Below are 11344 nucleotides of genomic sequence, written 5' to 3'. Positions count from 1 at the left end.
GTAAAACAAAGTTGATGTTATATCTAAATGGATGTATCAATAAACAGTTTTTATATGTTGTACTCAGTCTTTTTTTCATTTATTCATCATGACACTTAGCATTAAACATCATCAAGCATTACCTAATGCTGCATGTAAACAGATTAAAGAAATAACTGCCGGTACTAAAATGACTTTATTTGGAGTGTTTGTGAACATGATTCAAATGTTTTAAAGGTAATATTATTCATGACTAACATAAAAGTAGAAAGTTAGACGATGCAAGTCATTATTGAAAAGTTGGCTGACAAGAAAACACCAGTTAAACAGAAAAAACAACTAGCCAATATACAAAAGTTTGTTTTGTGTTTTTGAATTTCATGGAAAGCTACTCAAGGGCTATCTATTCGTTGGTAAAAGAGTAGCCCAAGAATTTGCGGTGGGTGGTGATAACTACCTGCCTTCCCTCTAGTCTTACACTGCTAAATTAGGGACGGCTAGCGCAGATAGCCCTCGTGTAGCTTTTGCGCGAAATTCAGAAACAAACCAAACTGACACCTAAATATTGATTTATAGGAATCACGTTGTTTGTTGAATGCAGCAATGGCTGAAATTAACATAACATAATGTTTAAGGACAACAATAAACCTGTTGGTCCTTCTCGGCTGTCCAATCTTCTAAGCCAGACTACAACTGATATAAGAAAACTTAAAGCCAGCCCTCATTATTATTATATTCAAACTCACTCAAATTTACTGTTTCCTCAACATCCGAAGGGAACCCATTTCATAGTCCAACCACTCTATTTAAAAACTAAAATTCTCTTAGGTGAAAACGGCTTATTCCTTTATATAAATCTATATTCGTATCCCTTAGTTCTATAATTCTCGCTGTTAAGTATGAAAAATGTTGATGCAGCAACATTATCAGTTCTTTTTACAATCTTAAACACTTCAGTTAAATTCTCTCTAGCTCTCTTTTTCTCAAGAGAAAACAACTTTAAGATATTGATCCATCCAAGGTGCCATTTTAGTAAACCTCTTCTGAACCCTTTCCAAGAATTTAATGTCTTTCCTAATGTAAGGAGACCAAGACTGAACACAATACTCCAAATGTGCACTAACTAGTGACTTATGCAATTAATTATCAACCGCTTTAAACTTGTATTAAATATCTCTGTAGATACAACCTTACCACTAATAACAACACACTGTTTGAATGGCTAAAGAGATTGATCAACTATTACACCAAGATCCTTCTCTTTCATGATACTTTTAAGATTATTCCCATCCAAATTATACTTATAATTCAAATTATGATAAGTCACACGCAATATATTACATTTATTATAATTAAAATCCATCTGTCATTTATTTTCCAAACTCACTAAACGATTTAAATCCCTTTGTGAAGCATCAGCAGCATCCTTACTGCTAGCAACATTTAAGACCTTGATATCATCAGCAAATTTAAGTAAGCTACTGATCATTCCTACATCTATCTGAATCAAAAAGAGCAATGGTTCTAAGACTGAGCCCTAAGGCGCATCACTTGCAACATTAATCCAGTTTGACTGAGCTCCATTTATAACATCCTTTGCTTTCTTCTATCAAACCACTCGTCAATTAGTTAACTTATCCCATATACCTGTAAAGATACGTTTCTTTACAAGCCCTTTAAGTAGCACTTTGCCAAATGCTTTCTGAAAATCCAGATACATCAAATATACTACTTTAACCTCATCTACATATGCAGTAACATTTTCTGAGCATGCCCAAAGATTTGTGAGGCAAGATTTTCCCTTAGTGAAACCTTTTCACTATCCGATAAAAATCTCAACTTTGTTAAATGAGTTTGTAAAATATATTTTATTAGTAATTCCAAAACCTTTCCCACAACTGATGTAAGACTACGAGACATGTAATTACTGGAACCACTTATGCACCTTTACTGAGAATAGGAGTAGCATTAACTAATTTCCAATCTGTTGGTACTTGTCCACTGTTTAAGCACTTAAAAAAAATTGTAGCAGGTTCCTCACATATCCAGTCATTAACCTCCTTCAAACTTCTTGGGGAAATATTACCTGGTCCGAAACGGATATCATTCCTTAAACTACCCAATTTTATTTTAAGAAGTTCAGAATTTATGCAATTCTCTTGAGCAACTTTGTTTTCATCGATCAATTATTCAAGATGAGGAGTACTACTTAAATCTTTATTAGTAAACGGTGAAGGAAAAGCAGAATTTAATAATCTAGCCATTTCATAATTATTCGACATAAGCCTGTCTTTGTCAGCCTTCAATTGTCCTATCACCATCCCAAGATTTTGTTTACTCTAATGTACTTAAAGTAATTCTTGATGTTAATTTATATATTTTCAGCCAAATGTTTTCATGCTTCCTTTGGATGTCTTAACATCCAGTTTGACCAATCTTTATGTTTTCTATATAAACAGATTCAAGATAAAAAGTTCACAATATATCCGACATAGCATAATTTCTTGTAGGTTTTTGACAAATTTCTGAACAGTTTTCAGAAATCTATATCCCTCATGTTTAGTATGTTGCATTTCCAAACCAATATGTCGAAAATTAAAATCATTTATAATCGTAACTTTATTAACAGCTGAAATATTAATCTCACTGTAAAGTGTCTCACTATTGTCATAAGATTCTTCTGGTGGTCTGTAACATCTTCCTACTAAGAGCTTCCTTTGATTATTTACTAACAGAGACCCAAATAAATTTACTATCCTTGCTGTTATTCATGATATTCTCAATTGTAGCGTTATGTAACTCACACCTTACGTATCTAGCCATTCTCCTCCCCTACTAATAACCTATAACCAGATATTTCAAAGAAATTTCTTTCTTCAAAATAAACTTCGCTTAACCTTGTTTCAGTTATTCCCATTATATCCCAAAATATTGTATTCCTACCGTTGTTCTAAAGTTATCCATCTTATATCTTATATTTCTATTATTATAATAGTAATAATTAAGCCTATTTTTGCGACTACTTTTATACTGATTTAATCTACTAAACTTTCCTCTACATATCAATTTTGTTTCATTTAATTTATTTTTGCTTTCACTATCCCGTCCTAGTTTAAAACATCCCTGACATTTGAGTTGATATACATGCCAGACCTTTTCCCATTTAGATACAAACCATCCATTCCACAAAGTTCCATCTTTCCACTGAACTCATCCCAAAGGTCCTACTACCTAAACTGCTCATCCTTACATATTGATTTTAGCCTAGCACTTAGCCCTAGTGACCTAATCACACTTTCATCTCAACAATTAATTCTTGGCAGTGTCCCTGACACAATTAATTTATGATATTTATCTTTAAATGCTTTTATTAACAAGCTCCTCTGACTTATTTTTCCTTATATCATTCGGCTCTATGTGCACAACAAATGCTGCATCATTGCTATTCCCCTTCATTATTTCTTTTGCTCTGTTAATTATATCTTCTATTTGTGTCACCTGGTAGCATAATCTAACTTTACTCCTTATTTAACACACAAACAATTCTATACATGTGCTATGTCTAGTTCCAATAGTTCTTTGTCTACATAAGCCAAGGGCTGAAATCTGTTGATTAACAAAATAGTCTTTACAATTAAGTTCACTACTTTTAACCATAATACTACTCTTTATAACTTTCTGAATTTTACACTACTAAATTAGGGACGGCTAGCACAGATAGCCCTCGAGGAGCTTTGTGCGAAATTCCAAAAAAAAACAAAAAAACAAACAAAACAAAACAATCGTCGAACGTTATACGATTACACGAAGGCCTATTGAAAACGTGAAATTTCGCAGCCGTGCACGCATTATATCCAAAACCAATAGCGATTCTTTTCGGTTTATTAAACAACATTTATACGAATTTCGGAAGGTGGTTACAAGTATAGGAAAAAGTGTGTAAATCCTGTGACATCTCACAGCCGTCTCACGCTCTAACACTGAATTTATGATGAAAATTTCGTTCCACGTTCTTACCAACTGAATAAAAAGGAAACAAACGATTTAAATAATAAATATGTGCCTGCCAGGGATCGAACCTGGGACCTTCCGCGTGTTAAGCGGATGTGATAACCACTACACCACAAGCACGTCACTTCCTGTTTTCTTCCTTTTACTGTTTTCAAAATTAATCATCAACGTTTCAAAATATCTCATTTCGCAAACTATACAAACACAAATATAATGACAGCTTTACATATAACCGTAAATAAAATAACACTCTTCCTTGTCTACCAAAGCCAAAAGTAATTTGATAATGTGCTAACGTGTCTTCAAACGACATCCTCGAGCCTACAGTATTCAACCTTTTCACACCTCGCTCAATTGCCCTTAAACGTGCAATTTAATTTACTCATTCTTTTCTCTTTCTAGCAGAAACTGAAGAGAAGAATTTCATAACTTTAATTTTTTTATCACAATTATTACACGAAAACGTAATAAGCGATTTAATACGTCTTTTAAATCCTTCAATATGCTTATGGATCCTCCGAAAAATATTTCATATTTCTTATCTTGCGACCAATTAGATGATCGCACTCTGGCTGATGTCTCGTTCTCGCACACAACTTCTTCAAGGTGTTCAATACGACAAAGTTTCATGGTGACTTTCAAGCTCCTAAAATGATAATTTTGTAAAGGCCCTCTTTTTTTAACAGTACGTTGACAGTCGCGGGTTGTAGGATATCACATCGGTGGGAAAACGTCTAATGTGCCGAAGAGGTCTCTTCTGTTTTAAAAACACTCTCTTCAAAAACATTCCACTCTTGGCGACTTACGTCGTATCTCAAGGTTATATATCGTTGTTCTCGTTGAAAATGACTTTACCAAAACATAGAATCTTGTTCAACAAAAACGTTTACAAGAACCAGCTGCACCTGGAAGCAGGAAACACTTCAGAATAATGAATATTCTGCTGTCGTGGCATCGTAATTTCCTCGTACCTATTTAATCTTCACTATATTCAAGTGAAAGAAATACAATTTTTAAATAAGTACGTAATACAGGAGATTCGATAAGAGCAATAAGATATTAAGCATCGCAAACAGCCTTTACTAAGTGAAGACATTCTGGAAAAATAAAGAAATCAGACAAAAATTGATAAACAGAACAAGGAGTCTTCAAGAAAACAATGATCTCTATAGCTTGTCGCTTCTCTTCCCTGTAAGAGTGGCAAGACATGGCGTTTAGGACCTTTGAGTCGCTATCTGTGGTTCGTTTATTTCCAATTCCAATCAAATAACATGTATGCATTGTCAGACGTAGGGGAAGTTACGATATTATCGCCAATTCCACCGATCGGTAAAAATAAAGTACATCAAACAGTCGGTGGTGAACGATTTTGAAGAATTGCCTTAACTCTTTTCCGTCACTAGTAAGTTGCAGATGATAATTCGCATATCGATGCAATAGTTCTAACCGCTATTTAAAACAAAAGGTTAAAGAACGAAACAAATAGATTGATTAGCTGTCACAGCTTGAATAGTTGTTCTCAACAAACACTGACGGAGTCGTGATCTTCAAACATTACCTGTACAACTAAGAAGGTACTTTACCTAAACTTAAAATAAGGTCGCGTGAATCGACGTTTCACACTCTTCACGCATTTGAAATAGAAAAAAAAACTCATGAACCCTTTCCATGGAATTGGAGTTCTAAATTGCTGGTCAGATTCTTCGTCGAACGTTATACGATTACACGAAGGCCTATTGAAAACGTGAAAATTCGCAGGCGTGCACGCATTATATCCAAAACCAATAGCGATTCTTTTTCGGTTTATTAAACAACATTTATACGAATTTCGGAAGGTGGTTAAAAGTATAGGAAAAAAGGGTGTAAACCCTGTGACATCTCACAGCTGTCTCACGCTCTAACACTGAATTTATGATGAAAATTTCGTTCCACGTTCTTACCAACTGAATAAAAAGGAAACAAACGATTTAAATAATAAATATGTGCCTGCCAGGTATCGAACCTGGGACCTTCCGCGTGTTAAGCGGATGTGATAACCACTACACCACAAGCACGTCACTTCCTGTTTTTTTCCTTTTTACTGTTTTCAAAATTAATCATCAACGTTTCAAAATATCTCATTTCGCAAACTATACAAACACAAATATAATGACAGCTTTACATATAACCGTAAATAAAATAACACTCTTCCTTGTCTACCAAAGCCAAGAGTAATTTGATAATGTGCTAACGTGTCTTCAAACGACATCCTCGAGCCTACAGTATTCAACCTTTTCACACCTCGCTCAATTGCCCTTAAACGTGCAATTTAATTTACTCATTCTTTTCTCTTTCTAGCAGAAACTGAACAGAAGAATTTCATAACTTTAATTTTTTTATCACAATTATTACACGAAAACGTAATAAGCGATTTAATACGTCTTTTAAATCCTTCAATATGCTTATGGATCCTCCGAAAAATATTTCATATTTCTTATCTTGCGACCAATTAGATGATCGCACTCTGGCTGATGTCTCGTTCTCGCACACAACTTCTTCAAGGTGTTCAATACGACAAAGTTTCATGGTGACTTTCAAGCTCCTAAAATAATAATTTTGTAAAGGCCCTCTTGTTTTAACAGTACGTTGACAGTCGCGGGTTGTAGGATATCACATCGGTGAGAAAACGTCTAATGTGCCGAAGAGGTCTCATCTGTTTTAAAAACACTCTCTTCAAAAACATTCCACTCTTGGCGACTTACGTCGTATCTCAAGGTTATATATCGTTGTTCTCGTTGAAAATGACTTTACCAAAACATAGAATCTTGTTCAACAAAAACGTTTACAAGAACCAGCTGCACCTGGAAGCAGGAAACACTTCAGAATAATGAATATTCTGCTGTCGTGGCATCGTAATTTCCTCGTACCTATTTAATCTTCACTATATTCAAGTGAAAGAAATACAATTTTTAAATAAGTACGTAAAACAGGAGATTCGATAAGAACAATAAGATATTAAGCATCGCAAACAGCCTTTACTAAGTGAAGACATTCTGGAAAAATAAAGAAATCAGACAAAAATTGATAAACAGAACAAGGAGTCTTCAAGAAAACAATGATCTCTATAGCTTGTCGCTTCTCTTCCCTGTAAGAGTGGCAAGACATGGCGTTTAGGACCTTTGAGTCGCTATCTGTGGTTCGTTTATTTCCAATTCCAATCAAATAACATGTATGCATTGTCAGACGTAGGGGAAGTTACGATATTATCGCCAATTCCACCGATCGGTAAAAATAAAGTACATCAAACAGTCGGTGGTGAACGATTTTGAAGAATTGCCTTAACTCTTTTCCGTCACTAGTAAGTTGCAGATGATAACTCGCATATCCATGCAATAGTTCTAACCGCTATTTAAAACAAAAGGTTAAAGAACGAAACATATAGGTTGATTAGCTGTCACAGCTTGAATAGTTGTTCTCAACAAACACTGACGGAGTCGTGATCTTTAAACATTACCTGTACAACTAAGAAGGTACGTTACCTAAACTTAAAATAAGGTCGCGTGAATCGACGTTTCACACTCTTCACGCATTTGAAATAGAAAAAAAACAACTCATGAACCCTTTCCATGGAATTGGAGTTCTAAATTGCTGGTCAGATTCTTCGTCGAACGTTATACGATTACACGAAGGCCTATTGAAAACGTGAAATTTCGCAGCCGTGCACGCATTATATCCAAAACCAATAGCGATTCTTTTCGGTTTATTAAACAACATTTATACGAATTTCGGAAGGTGGTTACAAGTATAGGAAAAAAGTGTAAATCCTGTGACATCTCACAGCCGTCTCACGCTCTAACACTGAATTTATGATGAAAATTTCGTTCCACGTTCTTACCAACTGAATTAAAAGGAAACAAACGATTTAAATAATAAATATGTGCCTGCCAGGGATCGAACCTGGGACCTTCCGCGTGTTAAGCGGATGTGATAACCACTACACCACAAGCACGTCACTTCCTGTTTTTTTCCTTTTTACTGTTTTCAAAATTAATCATCAACGTTTCAAAATATCTCATTTCGCAAACTAAACAAACACTAATATAATGACAGCTTTACATATAACCGTAAATAAAATAACACTCTTCCTTGTCTACCAAAGCCAAGAGTAATTTGATAATGTGCTAACGTGTCTTCAAACGACATCCTCGAGCCTACAGTATTCAACCTTTTCACACCTCGCTCAATTGCCCTTAAACGTGCAATTTAATTTACTCATTCTTTTCTCTTTCTAGCAGAAACTGAACAGAAGAATTTCATAACTTTAATTTTTTTATCACAATTATTACACGAAAACGTAATAAGCGATTTAATACGTCTTTAAATCCTTCAATATGCTTATGGATCCTCCGAAAAATATTTCATATTTCTTATCTTGCGACCAATTAGATGATCGCACTCTGGCTGATGTCTCGTTCTCGCACACAACTTCTTCAAGGTGTTCAATACGACAAAGTTTCATGGTGACTTTCAAGCTCCTAAAATAATAATTTTGTAAAGGCCCTCTTGTTTTAACAGTACGTTGACAGTCGCGGGTTGTAGGATATCACATCGGTGGGAAAACGTCTAATGTGCCGAAGAGGTCTCATCTGTTTTAAAAACACTCTCTTCAAAAACATTCCACTCTTGGCGACTTACGTCGTATCTCAAGGTTATATATCGTTGTTCTCGTTGAAAATGACTTTACCAAAACATAGAATCTTGTTCAACAAAAACGTTTACAAGAACCAGCTGCACCTGGAAGCAGGAAACACTTCAGAATAATGAATATTCTGCTGTCGTGGCATCGTAATTTCCTCGTACCTATTTAATCTTCACTATATTCAAGTGAAAGAAATACAATTTTTAAATAAGTACGTAATACAGGAGATTCGATAAGAGCAATAAGATATTAAGCATCGCAAACAGCCTTTACTAAGTGAAGACATTCTGGAAAAATAAAGAAATCAGACAAAAATTGATAAACAGAACAAGGAGTCTTCAAGAAAACAATGATCTCTATAGCTTGTCGCTTCTCTTCCCTGTAAGAGTGGCAAGACATGGCGTTAAGGACCTTTGAGTCGCTATCTGTGGTTCGTTTATTTCCAATTCCAATCAAATAACATGTATGCATTGTCAGACGTAGGGGAAGTTACGATATTATCGCCAATTCCACCGATCGGTAAAAATAAAGTACATCAAACAGTCGGTGGTGAACGATTTTGAAGAATTGCCTTAACTCTTTTCCGTCACTAGTAAGTTGCAGATGATAACTCGCATATCCATGCAATAGTTCTAACCGCTATTTAAAACAAAAGGTTAAAGAACGAAACATATAGGTTGATTAGCTGTCACAGCTTGAATAGTTGTTCTCAACAAACACTGACGGAGTCGTGATCTTTAAACATTACCTGTACAACTAAGAAGGTACGTTACCTAAACTTAAAATAAGGTCGCGTGAATCGACGTTTCACACTCTTCACGCATTTGAAATAGAAAAAAACCTCATGAACCCTTTCCATGGAATTGGAGTTCTAAATTGCTGGTCAGATTCTTCGTCGAACGTTATACGATTACACGAAGGCCTATTGAAAACGTGAAATTTCGCAGCCGTGCACGCATTATATCCAAAACCAATAGCGATTCTTTTTCGGTTTATTAAACAACATTTATACGAATTTCGGAAGGTGGTTACAAGTATAGGAAAAAAGTGTGTAAATCCTGTGACATCTCACAGCCGTCTCACGCTCTAACACTGAATTTATGATGAAAATTTCGTTCCACGTTCTTACCAACTGAATTAAAAGGAAACAAACGATTTAAATAATAAATATGTGCCTGCCAGGTATCGAACCTGGGACCTTCCGCGTGTTAAGCGGATGTGATAACCACTACACCACAAGCACGTCACTTCCTGTTTTTTTCCTTTTTACTGTTTTCAAAATTAATCATCAACGTTTCAAAATATCTCATTTCGCAAACTATACAAACACAAATATAATGACAGCTTTACATATAACCGTAAATAAAATAACACTCTTCCTTGTCTACCAAAGCCAAAAGTAATTTGATAATGTGCTAACGTGTCTTCAAACGACATCCTCGAGCCTACAGTATTCAACGTTTTCACACCTCGCTCAATTGCCCTTAAACGTGCAATTTAATTTACTCATTCTTTTCTCTTTCTAGCAGAAACTGAACAGAAGAATTTCATAACTTTAATTTTTTTTATCACAATTATTACACGAAAACGTAATAAGCGATTTAATACGTCTTTTAAATCCTTCAATATGCTTATGGATCCTCCGAAAAATATTTCATATTTCTTATCTTGCGACCAATTAGATGATCGCACTCTGGCTGATGTCTCGTTCTCGCACACAACTTCTTCAAGGTGTTCAATACGACAAAGTTTCATGGTGACTTTCAAGCTCCTAAAATGATAATTTTGTAAAGGCCCTCTTGTTTTAACAGTACGTTGACAGTCGCGGGTTGTAGGATATCACATCGGTGGAAAACGTCTAATGTGCAGAAGAGGTCTCATCTGTTTTGAAAACACTCTCTTCAAAAACATCTCCACTCTTGGCGACTAACGTCGTCTCTCAAGGTTATATATCGTTGTTCTCGTTGAAAATGACTTTACCAAAACATAGAATCTTGTTCAACAAAAACGTTTACAAGAACCAGCTGCACCTGGAAGCAGGAAACACTTCAGAATAATGAATATTCTGCTGTCGTGGCATCGTAATTTCCTCGTACCTATTTAATCTTCACTATATTCAAGTGAAAGAAATACAATTTTAAATAAGTACGTAAAACAGGAGATTCGATAACAACAATAAGATATTAAGCATCGCAAACAGCCTTTACTAAGTGAAGACATTCTGGAAAAATAAAGAAATCAGACAAAAATTGATAAACAGAACAAGGAGTCTTCAAGAAAACAATGATCTCTATAGCTTGTCGCTTCTCTTCCCTGTAAGAGTGGCAAGACATGGCGTTTAGGACCTTTGAGTCGCTATCTGTGGTTCGTTTATTTCCAATTCCAATCAAATAACATGTATGCATTGTCAGACGTAGGGAAGTTACGATATTATCGCCAATTCCACCGATCGGTAAAAATAAAGTACATCAAACAGTCGGTGGTGAACGATTTTGAAGAATTGCCTTAACTCTTTTCCGTCACTAGTAAGTTGCAGATGATAACTCGCATATCCATGCAATAGTTCTAACCGCTATTTAAAACAAAAGGTTAAAGAACGAAACATATAGGTTGATTAGCTGTCACAGCTTGAATAGTTGTTCTCAACAAGCACTGACGGAGTCGTGATCTTCAAAC

General features: G+C 35.2%; 2 non-coding genes across 2 annotated transcripts; both read right to left on the bottom strand.

Moving 5' to 3' along the window:
* Positions 1-4037: 4037 nt before the first annotated feature.
* On the bottom strand, positions 4038-4110 carry TRNAV-AAC (transfer RNA valine (anticodon AAC)). Its single transcript has one exon. It is a non-coding gene; the product is annotated as a tRNA-Val (tRNA).
* Positions 4111-7905: 3795 nt separating this feature from the next.
* Positions 7906-7978, bottom strand: TRNAV-AAC (transfer RNA valine (anticodon AAC)). Its single transcript has one exon. It is a non-coding gene; the product is annotated as a tRNA-Val (tRNA).
* Positions 7979-11344: the final 3366 nt, after the last annotated feature.

Source organism: Tachypleus tridentatus, chromosome 13 (assembly GCF_004210375.1).
Source record: "Tachypleus tridentatus isolate NWPU-2018 chromosome 13, ASM421037v1, whole genome shotgun sequence".
NCBI lineage: Eukaryota > Metazoa > Arthropoda > Merostomata > Xiphosura > Limulidae > Tachypleus > Tachypleus tridentatus.
This window is presented reverse-complemented; position numbering and strand designations above follow the sequence as displayed.